General features: G+C 41.5%; 1 pseudogene; it reads left to right on the top strand.

The window, feature by feature from the left end:
* The first annotated feature begins 12431 nt into the window (after positions 1 to 12431).
* Positions 12432 to 13420, top strand: LOC145140543 (putative inactive receptor kinase At4g23740; annotated as a pseudogene).
* Positions 13421 to 14555: the final 1135 nt, after the last annotated feature.

The raw sequence follows: 14555 nt of genomic DNA, 5'->3' as shown, positions 1-14555 counted from the left end.
TTAGCTTCCATCGATAACCATGTCGGAAACAATGGCACATCGCCGGAATACCTAATTATGTATAAAGCATACACCGCGGATCAACACCTGGAGTGATGGAATCAAGACGCTGGTACAGTGGTTCACAATTACTTCATGGAACACCGTTGAAGTCAATTTTCACAGTGAAGTTACAAAGGTCCAAACCTGTTACTGACAAAGGCCACTCCTCGCTTCCAGAGTAAGTGGAGCGATTGACAAGAGCAAGATACCCATTCAAAGTATTGTTAGTGGGAGAGAGAACCCAAGTGAGGAGAGTAACAGATTTGGAATACATACATCTGGTATGTCTTTGGCCCGCTGACAGGTAGTGTTTTTGGTGGCGTAGTTGCAAAGAATGAACCATAATCCCCTAAATCGGACCTTAGTACCCGAAATCGAGAAATACAGTTAAGTAGCTTTGCCTTCAAATTCTAATCAATTTTAGAGGAAACCAAAACGTGGAAGAAGGTAAGAAGCCTACGTGAATGTGTTTCAGGTACTTCTTAGGATCCACACTGAGCCGTGAGACTGTAGGGTCTTCACCGAGACGCATGGCACCAGAGGATCCATGCCGAGTTATAGCCATGAGAGGCTTATTATTTGTGTATGAGGTATTTTGGGGAACTCACTAAGCTTTATGCTTACCGTGTTGTGTGATACGTGTTTCAGGTACTTCTTAGGATCACGGGAAGGCGCCGACTTGATTGTACACACCAATTTCGAGACTATGTGGATTCTGGGATAGTGATGTTTTTATGTGGATTTGTGTTGACACTTGAACAATTATGTTTTTAAGATATACATTATGAGTTTTTATGTGATTTTAAAAATGAAAATTTTGGTTTGAAAATTTACGTTGTTACAAGTTGGTATCACAACATTGGTTTGAGGGATTCGGGTGTACCTTTGGGTATGTCTGAACTCAAACTGAGGATTTGAGAAAAAATTTCAAAAGAAACGATTTTTCTAAAATGAGAAAGAGTTTTAAGAGAAAACGATTTGGAGCAGTGTGTACAATCAGCCAGAGCCCGAACGGTGATTTCCCAAAATACCCCTACTTATTTGTGTTATGAGATATTTATGAGATATTAGTGATGCATGCTAGATGGTAGGCTAAGTAATTAATATTTAGGGCTAGAGTTGTCTGATTTGTGATGTCTTAGCCTAGGAGTCGTTTCTATCTGTTATGTGCTTGAGTAGGTGCTGAGTAAGAGTATCTAGCAAGAATCACTTAGAGAAAGTTCTAAGTCAATAGATAATCTAGGAGAGATACCTAGATGAGCATATAAGAGGTCTACTGAGAGAGTAGTCTATTATTCGTAAGAGTTAGAGTACTTGTGAACTGGGATCCTAGGAGGAGGACTTGGGGTGACTACAGGTTGGTGTGGAAGGTAGTATTGGGCCCGTACTACTGAAAGCACCGGATCTGTATGCAACCCAAGTAAGAATCCTTAGCATGCTAAGGAACAAGTAGGGACGGGTGATCGAGTGTGAGTATACTCGAGCAAGTCTCTGATGATTTTTTTCGTGTTGTGTTTCATAGACATCATGGTGGGTACACGTCATAACCCCGGGAGCAGTGGGGCTAGTGATGAGGAGATCCGCAGGATCATCCATGATGAGGTGGTTGCAGCCATTCGAGAGGCGATGCCGGAGATGTTTGGGTCTATTAAAACCCCTCACGTTCGACAGTGCCAAACGTCTGGATCGAACACTGGTGGACCATGGGATCCGCCAAGGCATAATGGCCCCCGTTCCTGAGTCAACCAAAGGAAGTAATGATAAACAAAAATTCAAGAGCGGGAAGAAAAGACAATCAACACAAGAGCCCTCTGATGGACAACAGAGGGGTGCGGCCTATGCTGCCACGACCCCAGCCACTCCAGCACCCGACAGTCGTTATGCTGGAACCCTCATTAAATGTAATAAGTGCAACTTTCATCATACCGGAAGGTGTCGGAAGATGTATTGCAAGAACTGCCTCAGAAGGGGACACATCATTCATTTCTGTAGGGCACCAGCACGACCAATCTCTCAGGTCCCCTTTGAGGAAGTGAGCCAGACCTGCTACGAATGTGGCGAAACGGGGAACTATAGGAGAGATTGTCCATTGGTCAGAAACCCCGGTGAAGAGGGAAGAGTGTTGATGATCACCGCAGGAGAGTCTACCCCGAAACCACCCGAGAACAACGGTACGTCTCCTAAATAAAAATTTCTTTAAAGATTTAATTTTTATTAATATTGAAACTTGGGAAAATTTAAAAAGTAGTTATAAATAACTCACTCGTCCGAACAAGTCACAACATTTATAAGAGAACTAAAGATCCGCACAGGTGAGTTATGATGGTTTAGTACGTACGTCAAGGTTATGCATAGCTAAGATTTTGTCGACTTAGAATGAGTGATTCCGCCTTACTTCCTGTTCCTTGTCTGGTTGTAGATTTAGGGCAGAGTCACTCAGTCGACTGTCTTATTTATCTTAATTATACGTAACTTGTATATGCCAAATGATCATAGTGGTACTGAGAAGGGTCATAATATAAAGTATCGTCACTAGTTATCAAAGCACTTTCACTACTAGTACTATCTTTTTGCGGTACGTTTTGCGGCAGCGGTAATATCGAGAAAGCACTAGAAAGTATACACATAATGCACTATCGCTCTAACAAACGTTTCTTTCAAATCGACCTAACATTTGTCTCTATAAGGAGTTCCGGCGTTGTCATGGATTAGCGTGGTCCTCACCATACCAATTTCATGTGCTCTGAAAACTCTTCGTTGTAACCGACCGACTAATGAAATCCTCGTCACTCGTAACGACAAACCCGACATAGGCCTCAAAACCATCTCTCTTATTCTAAACTCCGACGTACCCAAGTGAAGAGCACTTTACCCTCCAAAACCTTCCCTAAATATTCCCAACAGACCTTTTTGGAAATACCACTCGTGCAACAATTCCGGTTCAAGCATAGAGGCTAGGGACAGATACGGTTAGCCTATCAATGTTAAGCGTATACGCGAGGGTGGTATATAATTAAGATTCTACGGACTTAGGATGTGTGTTTCTGCCCTATCTCCTGTTCCTTGTCTGGTTGTGGACCTGGGTGCAGAGTCACCCATCCGATCGTCTTATTAATCTTAATTATATACGACTCGTATGCCCAAGACGATGATAGAAGAACCAGGTATGAGTCCTACAAGGAACTTTAGGTAAAAAGCAGCTCAGAACTATGAATGGACATCCTATCAGTTGGATAAAAAAAGTCAAGCAAATCAAACCCACACATTTGCTACCGATCAGAACAACAGGCCCAACAGTGAAGATCCGCTGGCTTGTCCAGCGAGGATCAGAATTCACTTGAGGACAGGAAGATCTTATAGATCAGAAGTACCCACCTCTCTTCTTTGTCCCTAACTAACCACTCAGGATTTGAATTTCAGGACGAAATTCCCTCTATCGGGGGGATGATGTGACAAATCGAGCCTTTCCCGTCAATGTTAGTCAGGTTCCGTTAAATAAATTTTGGATTTTATTTAGTTCTGTCAAATTCTTATGGTTTGGAAAATCATTTAAGTTATATATAATTGAATTTTATATATGAGTCGGAACCAAAATCGCGAGAAAACCCGAGTTACTTCGAAAATCAGTGAATCCGGCCTGACCGGGGTTCACGGCCGTAAACCCGATTACGACTGTAAACCCGATTACAGCCATAAACCCGATCAAGGCCACGAACCCATTCACGGCTGGTGGACTCCACCACCGACCATACCCCCAGCCTATATATATGTGACCCCTACACTCATTTATACTTTTCTGGCCGCGAACATCCTTTCTCTCTCTAAAAACCATCACCCGAAAACACAAGAAAACACAAGATTTCTCTTCATCTATCACTCTAACCGCCTTAAGACACATTTTGGAGCACCAAACACCCACTTTTCGTCGATTCAACATCGTGTTCTTGAGTTCACGGCCATAAACCCTTCAAATCTTCATAAGTTGGTCCATGAACCCTTCAAACCTTCAAAGATCGTGAACCATTCAAGGGCAGTGAACAGTTCACGGTCATAAACAGTTCACGGTCGTAAACAGTTCACGGCCGTAATCCCCTTCACGGCCGCAAACCTTCCCAAGTTGGAATTTTGGCTGTAAACCCACTTTTTCCACTTTGATCGAGTCTCGGTAATAGTCCAAACCCAAAAGCAAGTGTTTTCTAACACTTTGATTAATGGTATTGCTAATTTAGATACAATTATGTGTTTAATTATTATTAGGATTCCATTAGCTTTGTGTACAACAGACTCGAGGGACATCATATCTAGTCTCGTGGTCTGGCACGCACACGCAACCAGCAGTGAGTTCATATCCCTATATTTTCCAAGCTTTTAATGTTTTAGGAGGGGGAGGGGGGATACAAGTAAAACACATGAAAATGGTATTTTAAAATATAATTTGGTTTATTATATTTTCTTATCGTAACACACATTTGAACGTAGAACTTATTAAACATGACGAACATTATTACTACTAGACTTACGAACAATTTCACAATCACTTAAGATACATGTTAATAACAAAAAGGAGTTTTTCATAGTATTATTCATCAATTCGTTGAGAGAACTACATTGTGAGACACGACTTCTGGGAAGTCTACTCCTTAGGAACCAGAGTCTCCTGGAGGGAGAGCGTGAGTTTGTGTATATATCTATACGGAACTGACAATCCCGCACCCTGACTATTAGCTACAGTCAATCGAGGGTGACAAACGTCATTTCAGTTTGCGACGTCCGAAGTACGTCGTAGTGCTTATCGTCCATTAGTATGGTTATAAGAACTCACATGGGAAACAACGACTCGTTCATGAAATAATGAACTTAACAATCAGTCATCGGGGTTAATAACTAGGGGATTGCTTAGTATATACATCAGGGTCATATGAAATTAACATCCGACATGCAGTGGGATGTGTGACTTCCGCCTTATTCCATGTTCCTTGTTTGGTTGTGGGTTTAGGGCAGAATTACCCAATCGACTGTCTGTTCGATCTAGATTTCTATAACTCGTATGTACTAAGATTCACAGGAGGGTATTAAAAACGTTTTCAGTATATAGAACAATACACTTTCGGCTAGCCCTATTTTAAGTATTAAAACTACTATACATTACTGGTGGTAGCCAGGGTCTTTCAAACGAAACAATGCTTAAACATCACGAGTATGGAAGGTACTTGTACTCTTCAAGTTTTGGAACAGTTAAGATAACAACTTACACTTAAGGAAAATATAGGATTTTCTGGGATAAACATCAGTACTTTATAAACAATCGATATGTTATTCTAACGAGTATTCATTATTAATTCTATAATTCCTTAGTTTATGCATCCGAGTTACGTATGAAGAATATCCGATAGACCATGGAATGTGTGGATTCCGCCTCATTTCCTGTTCCTTGTTTGGTTGTGGGCTTAGGGCAGATCCACACAATTAACTGTCTATTCGATATTGGTTTATAAATAGCTAGTATGAACTAAGTAATTATAGGAGGAATTGGTATTATCATACTTTCACTAAGAAAATATTGGATTTTCTTGAGGAACACTTTCAACAGATTACAAATGACAAATACCGTTAACTTTGTAAGTACATAGTGAATAATTCAGGGTTATGTACATAGGGACCCGACAACCAGTGGAATGTGTGGTTTCCGCTCTTTTCCCTATTCCTTGTTTTGTTGTGGGCCCGGGGCGGAACCACACAATCGATTGTTTGTTCGATCTGGATTGTATATGATTTGTATACACTAAGTACTCGCAGAAGGAACTGGTATGAATCTTTTTACTCAACATTCATTACATCAGAAATTATAAGGTTTTCTGGAGAAACATAATGTACTTTTCAAGAACATAGAATCGTTTTCTAGAACAAAACGCTTATGAACTCACCAGCTTAATGTTGATACTCTTTCAAAACCTACTTGTATTCTCAGGGCACTAGTAGACAGATACATGCTTAGGGTTCAAGAAGATGGAGCATAGTAGCTTCAAGTCTTTACTTGTCATTTACTTTTGGAGTCGACATGATTCGAAAACCATGTAAACTTTATTTTATTAATACAATGGTTGTTGTTGCTTTGATTACTATTATTCAATTGTTGTGATACTATACATGACGTCCTTAGCCCTCGAATGTTTCCGCCGTTCGGTTTGGGGGTGTGACAATTTATACTTATATTGTGTTGTGTATATGTACCTTTCTTGTAAGTTATGTACCTGCTTTGGTGTTGTTTGACTCGGGTGCGAGTCGATCTTCCGTGCCCTTAGCTTTTAGTCGCCACATCAGTATCCGACGTGAGGCGTTGATGATGGGTTTTGAGCATTCTAACACTTCCTAAGTGTACATGCAACCCTAATAACCTTGGATCTATGTTTGTCTAATTTTCATGCAAAGTTGATTTCAAAGGTTATGATCCTATCTAGCATACATGGGGAACAATTTTAGCTTGAATGAAAGATAGAACTACATACCTTGTTGTTGCTTTTGATCCTTGAAACCTTGTGAGCCTAGCACCCCAAGTGTGATGCCTCAAATGCTTCACACAACACCAAATGCAAAGGAGTAAACTTTGAAAGAATCTAACACTTGCAAAAATCGGCTCTAGCCCTCTAGTTCCTTGTGTGCAACCGATTTTGGTGGAGCATGGGTTCTTTATATAGTGTTGACACATCTAGGGTTACACCATGTAAACCCTAATGTGTCATGACTCTTCATTTCCATGACCCATGGGTTTGTAACTCCCATGGAGCATCCAATGGGTTTAACCCAACTTGATTATCCATGGAGCCTCTTAGTCCACTATACAAGTTATGCATAATTTACATAATCAACCCATATATTTAATTAGTTATCTTTTGATCACTTAATTAATTCTAAATTAATCCTTGATCAAACTAATTAAATAATATTATTAATATATTAGAACTTATAATATATTAATAAATCACAAGTGTTATTTCTCTCATTTAGTCTATCCAATTGCATGGTGTCATGCAACGCAAATGGACCATGCCGGGTCGGGTCAAGTACATACCATAAATAGTTATGAACTTAGACACCTTATCCAACAGTTGAGTCGACCTCTGAGAGTTTCTATAGCCGACGAGCATGCGGTTTTTGCTACTGATGTATTCTGAGGGTGTATACTAGAGATTTTTGGTGTTGATTTCCCAATAGATCTAGTGCCGATCGTGATGGGTGATGTATGTGTCATAGTGGACATGTACTGGTTGAGTCGGTTTGGAGCAGTGATCGACTGCGAGCGTCAGATGGTGACCATACGATACCCTAGTGGGGGGGGTGCTTACAGTGTATGGCGAGGGTACCCGATCTGGATCCGCCTTCTACTCTGTTGCCAGAGCGAGACAGAGTCTACAACAGGGTTGTATAGACTTTTTGGCGTACGTGATAGATACGCGGGTTGCTACAGAGAGGTCGAGTTCTATCGCCGAGATTTCGATATTGTGTGAGTTTCCAGACGTTTTTCCCGGGGAGTTGCTGGGTGTGCCTCCCGAGAGGCAGGTGGAGTTCTGGATTGATTTGGTTCCGGGAACGACGCCTATTGCCAAGGCACCTTATCGCCTTGCGCTACCAAAGATGCAGGAGTTATCCTCACAGCTCCAGGAGCTGCTGAGGAAGGGTTTTATTAGACCAAATAGCTCATCGTGGGGAGTGTCGATCATTTTTGTCAAGAAAAAGGATGGTTCACACCGGATGTGTATTGATTACCGGGAGTTGAACAAGCTGACGGTCAAGAACCGTTATCCACTACTGAGGATCGACGATGTGTTCGATCAGTTACAGGCTGCGTCTTGGTTTTCCAAGATTGATTTGAGATCTGAATATCATCAGATGAGAGTTTGCGAGGAGGATATCCAGAAGTTGGCCTTTAGGACTCGTTATGGGGACTACGAGTTTGTGGTGATACCTTTCGGACTCACCAATGCACCGGCAATGTTTATGGACCTCATGAAATGGGTGTGCATGCCTATGTTAGATCGATCGGTGATCGTGTTCATCCATGATATTCTGGTGTATTCGAGATCCAGAGAGCAGATGAGGAGCATCTTAGAGAGATCCTTTGAGTATTGAGGGTGGAAAGGCTTTACGCCAAATTCTCCAAGTGTGATTTCTGGTTATGAGAGGTCCAGTTCCTGGGACACCTCGTTAATCAGAATGGGATATTGGTCGACCTGGCCAAGATTGAGGCAGTTATGAGATGGGAGGTGCCGAGATCCCCGACAAAGATCAGGAGTTTTCTGGGTTTGGCCGGCTACTATCAGAGATTTATTAGAGATTTCTCCAAGATTGTCGTCCCTCTCACCAGATTGACCTGGAAGGGTGTTACTTTTGCTTGGGGGCCCAAACAGTAGGCCTCATTTGAGACCATTCGCCAAAATTTTGCGAAGCCCCAGTATTAGCCCTTCCCGAGGGGGTGGAGGACTTTATAGTTTATTGTGATGCTTCGATATTCGGGATAGGTGCAGTGTTGGTGCAGAGGGGGCACATGATAGCGTATGCATCGAGGCAGTTGAATCCTCATGAGACGAGGCATCCCACCCATGATTTGGAGTTTGAGGCGGTATTCTTCGCCCTCAAGATCTGGCGCCACTATATGTATGGGGTCCGGTGTACCATATATACGGACCACAAGATCCTGAAGTACCTCATGGATCAGCCTAACCTGAATATGAGGCAGAGGAGGTGGTTGGAAGTAGTGAAGGACTATGACTGCGAGATCTTATATCATCTGGGCAAGGCTAATGTGGTAGCTGACGCCCTGAGCTGTAGAGCAGCGAGTGCTCCGATTAGAGATGTGTGCACGAGGATGACAGTGATGACTCCAGTCTTAGATACCATTCGAGAGGCCCAGGTGGAGGCCGTGAGACCGGAGAACCGCAAGAGAGAGCGGGTGATTGGACAGGTCTTCGAGTTTGAGACAGATAGTTGTGGGCTTATGACTTTCTGAGGGTGGATTTGGGTGCCCTATACGGGCGGAGCTCGACATATACTGATGGAGGTGGCACATAGATCGAGATTCTCGATCCATCCGGGGGCCACTAATATGTATTTGGACCTGAAGAGAGATTACCGGTGGCCCTGTATGAAGAGGGACATGACATGGGTAGTTGAGAGGTGCTTCACCTATCGTCAGGTTAAGGCAGAGCACCAGCGACCGCATGGCCCGTTACAGCCTCTAGAGATTCCTTAGTGGAAGTGGGAGCAGATTTCGATGGATTTTATCACCAAGCTACCGAGGACTGCACGTGGGGTTGATGCAATATGGGTGATTGTAGACCAGTTGACGAAGAGTGCTCACTTCCTTTCCATCAGTGAGAGCTCTTCTGCAGAGAAACTAGCCGACATTTATGTGAGAGAGGTGGTAGCACAGCATGGGGTACCGACCTCGATAGTGTCGGATCGAGATGTGCGTTTTACTTCCAGGTTCTAGAAGAAGTTTCATGAGGAGTTTGGTACCCGGTTGCATTTCAGAACCGCATACCACTCGCAGGTAGACGGGCAGAGTGAGCGGACGATTCAGACGCTTGAGGATATGCTACGTGCATGTGTCATGGACTTCAGAGGAAGTTGGGACACCTATTTTCCCCTGGATGAGTTTTCTTACAACAACAACAGCCACCATTCCAGTATTGGCATGCCTCCCTTCGAGCTCTTATATGGGAGGAAGTGTCGGACTCCCATCTGTTGGGGAGAAGTAGGGAAATGAGTGATGGGTGGTACTAAGATAGTGCTAAGGACGACCGAGCAGATTCAGTAGGTCAGACAGAGGTTACTGACAGCCCAGAGTCGCTAGAAGAGTTATGCAGATCGGCGACGATCCGAGCTAGAGTTTCAGGTTAGAGATTTTGTCCTCCTGAAGGTATCCCCATGGAAAATGGTGATCCGATTCAGGAAACAGGGCAAGCTGGGGCCCCAATACATTGGTCCTTTCAGAGCGATCACCAGAGTGGGTAAGGTAGCTTACCGGCTGGAGCTACGTGCAGAGTTGAGTCAGATTCATAACACCTTCCACGTGTCTCAATTGAGGAAGTGTGTAGCCGATGAGACAACGGTGGTACCATTAGAGGATATTCAGGTGGATGCAAGCCTAAATTATATTGTGATGCCGATCGCGATCTTGGATCAAAAGGTGAAGGTTCTGAGGAACAAAGAGGTGCCTCTAGTTTAGGTCCAGTGGCAACATCGGAATGGATCCGAGTGGACTTGGGAGTCGGAGTCCGAGATGCGCGAGCAGTATCCAGAGTTATTTCCGGAGCATGACTTCGAGGGAGAAGTCTGATTCTAGTGGGGGAGAATTGTAACATCCCAGGATCAGGTATACTTTATAAACCCTTGTTCTTTTGGTAATTGTCAAGTTTGGCCCTTATATGGAAAAAGGTGGTAAATGAGTACGTTGGGCGTATGTGAGTGTACGCTCAACGTACTCATGTGCGTGTTTTTGACGTGGAAGCCACCTAGTACGCTGGGTGTACCAGAGGGTACACTGGGCATTAGAGGCCTAGAGTGAAAACCCTAATTTAGGGTGTGTCCCTATTTAAAGGACATGATGGCCTCATTTCTAGCCACCATTCCCAGACATCAACCCTTTCAAACCCTAAATTCTCGTCCCTTGAGCTTGTGTGTCCATTTGTGAGCTATTGAGTGTTCTTGTGTTTCTTTGGTGTGAAGAAGGAGCTTTGAAGATAAAGGAGTGGGAGTCCAGGATTTGGATCTGAGCTTATCTGTGGTTGGAGCTTTAGTTATAGTTATAAAGCTCAAAGCTTTCTCACCCTTTTGATTTTTGCATCATCTTAATTCATTTTAGGGTTTTGGTCCCAAAGTTGGATGCTTTATGAGATATGGAGCTCCAGAGTTTATTATCAGCTCCTTTGAGTGTTTTGAGTGGTGTAGAGTCATAAAAATCGAGACTTGGACGTTTAAATCAACCCATGCATGAGATATGAGCATTCTTGAGAATAGAGAGTAAGAGTTTTGGTGTTTGTGACTTTACCAGCCATGCAAAGTCTTAAAGTCGCAGACTTTATGGAGTATGAGCCTTTAGGATGTCCAGATATGAGATTTGAGGTAAGGTCTTAACGGATTAAGACCAAACGAGTAAGAAGAGCAAAACTGGGACGTACGCTGAGCGTAATCCCAGTACGAGTAGCATAGGGTTGAGAATCCTCGATGCATGCATGGCAAAGGAGTACGCCCAACGTAGAGGGCTTGTACGCGCAGCGTACGTGCTGTCGTTGACTTTTTAGTTGACTTTTAGGGTTTGGTCAATTTGTGGACTATTAAGGCCATGGAAGGGTAGAATGGTCTTTTATACTTTTGTGAGCTTGTAGAAGGATTACTCTAGCTTCTTTGAGAGTCGTTATTAATTAGAAATAATTATAGGTGCGTTAGGCGGAGGCTAGACCAGGATTTAAGTTCGAGGTTATCCGATTTCTTACGAGGTGAGTCTCCTCACTATACTTACCTGAGTGGTAACACAGAGTGACCGAAGGGTCTTACTTGAGTTATTGACCAGAGGGTCCTATGTGCTTATGTTGAGTTATGTGATATTGTGCATTCTTGTCTTTGTGATATATGCTATGTTATTTTATGTTTTACTGAGATCAGACCGGAGGGTCCAAACCGAGTTGTGAGACTGGAGGGTCTTCACTGAGATATAGGACTGCAGGGTCCAACCCGAGTTGTGAGACCGAAGGGTCCTCACTGAGACACATGACCGGAGGGTCCACACTGAGCCGTGAGACCGGAGGGTCTTCACCGAGACGCATGAGACCGGAGGGTCCATGCCGAGTTATAGCCATGAGAGGCTTATTATTTGTGTATGAGATATTTTGGGGAACTCACTAAGCTTTATGCTTACCGTGTTGTGTGATATGTGTTTCAGGTACTTCTCAGGATCGCGGGAAGGTGTCGGCTTGATTGTACACACTGATTTCGAGACTATATGGATTCTGAGATAGTGATGTTTTTATGTGGATTTGTGTTGACACTTGAACAATTATGTTTTTGAGATATACATTATGAGTTTTTATGTGATTTTAAAAATGAAAAATTTGGTTTGAAAATTTACGTTGTTACATTCCAGGTGAAATTGAAGTTGGCTTGTCCATTTGGAATCCACCTAGATAATCACCTTAATTTTAATTTTTTTTAAACTAAAAAAGTTTAATAAACCGTAAATGTTGGAATGAGCTTCTTCATTAACCTGCAACACCACCATCCATTTTCCCAATACCACTGTTCTTAGAAAATTGTCTCTGAAAAGTTTATAATCATCAATGTTACCTTCTTCACCCAAATCTTATTCAATTGGTTTTTTTGATTTTTGATTGGGGCTATTTTCTCTGTAATTTATGACTGAACCTATTGAAGATAAGAAGATCTTACCCGATTGCATCCAAAAAAAAATTGATTTCTTTTGCGATAAACCGGTGGATGAATTCTTCTGCTTGTAGTAACTGGACTAGGGTGACATGAGATCATCATCGTTCATCGATAATAGCTCTTCCTTTACATGCGCTTAGTTTTCATGGCCCTATACCTCTAAACACTCTCAACCAACTATCAAATCTTCAGATCTTGAGTTTAAGATCTAATGGATTATCAGATCCTTTTCCATCAAATTTCTCTAATCTAACAAACTTAACATCTCTACATCTTCAATACAATAACTTCTCTGGTCCATTACCATTGAATTTATCCATCAGGGACAATGTCTCTATTTTTAATCTCTCCAACAATGGTTTCACCGGAAGCATTTCTCCTTCCATTTCAAGTGTGACTCGCCTCATGGTTTTGAGTCTTGCTAACAACTCACTCTCCGGTGAAATCCCCGATTTTTGTATCTCGAGTTTACATATTATAGATTTGTCTAACAATTTTTTCACTTGAACCCAACCTTGATCACTCAAAAGATTTCCTATGTCAGCTTTTCTTAGAAATAACATCGCACGTGATTCTGATTCATTATCACTTCCTGTTCTTTCTCCTCAAAAGAAACCCTCAAAACTAGGTGAATTTTCAATACTTGGGATCGTGATTGGGTGTTTTGTTTTAGTGCTAGGACTACTGGATTTGATGGTGGTTGTTTGACATTTGAAGAAAGAAGCTAGAAATCAGGATTTGTAGAGAACATATAAGAATCGAAAAGGTATGGAGAACTTGTGATCGAGAAGCATTGGAAAGGGAAAACGGGAACCTGGTTGTCTTTGACAGGAGTAACCTGACATTCAATTTGGAGGATCTTTTTAGAGCTTTTGTAGAGGTTTTGGGTAAGGGTACTTTCAGTACAATTTATAAAGTAGGGGCAAAGATAAATGAATAAACGACGATGAATAGGAACAAATGATGAAAAGTTAAGTGTCCTTAAAAGATATAAACAAATCTAATTTAAAACGCCACATCATAAAAGTGATCGTCTCTACCTGTATTCGCTCATATAATGGTGTAATTGATAGGTAAATTTTAACTTTGATGGTCTATTGTGCAAAAAAAGAAAAAAAGAAAAAAAAAGAAAAAAAACTTGAGTGACTAAATGTATAAATTGGTCAAACTTTGTTGTGCTACAGTTGCTAAAACCTAAAGTATAATCGATTAACTAAAGGGAAAATAACTGAATAGGATAATCTTTATTGTTTTTTGTAATAAGTCCTTTAACTTGTTGTTTTGTACACATTCAGTCCTTATGACTGGCTACTCTAGGTTAAGTTCTCAGTTTGTATACATTTAGTCCTTAATGTTTTTTTGTTGCAAAATAAGTGCTTGTTTTTTTTGTACACATTCAGTCGTTATGATCGGTTTTCTTTAGGTTTTTGCTCATATGGCATTCTACATGAGACAATCATTAATAATGTGTTTTCATACGTTGCTTGTCCCTCACTTATATTAGTAAGCTAATCCATGTATCGGTCAAATAATGTTGGTTCCCTAGTTTTCTCTAAGAATAAGATGTCTTCGACTTCGGTTTCATTTATATACGTACCAGACAATGAGATTCTTTATGATTTCTTTCTCCCAACTTAAATTTTCACTTCGAAGACAAAATAACACCATGGAAAAAAGTTTAGTATCTTCCCTAATTTCCCTTGGTATGTCCATTTTGACCATTTTTCAACAAATAGGTTTTTTGTTTATTTCAAAATGACCCTGCATTTTGAAGATGAGTTTGCAGTTGTTAAAGAGGAGGTTTCATGTCTCAACCACCTTGAATCATAAAAATACTAAAATTGTAACACCCTAAAAATCATAGGTAAAAATTTATTTTTAAGTCAATCAAAACCATCAAGTATTCATATCAAACCATCCAAAAGTATGTCAAAGTGAAAATAGTTATCAGAGTACAATCCCAAAATCATAAAAATATGAAACATGAGTGGATGCGCTGGGATCAAGCTGGGCTCTTCCCCTTCGAATTGGAAGTACCAAAAACATAAAATTAAACCGTAAGCACAAGGCTTAGT

This window comes from Lactuca virosa, chromosome 9 (genome assembly GCF_052849685.1).
Source record: "Lactuca virosa cultivar CGN04683 chromosome 9, Lactuca_virosa_CGN04683_v6, whole genome shotgun sequence".
Taxonomy (NCBI): Eukaryota; Viridiplantae; Streptophyta; class Magnoliopsida; order Asterales; family Asteraceae; genus Lactuca; species Lactuca virosa.
This window is presented reverse-complemented; position numbering and strand designations above follow the sequence as displayed.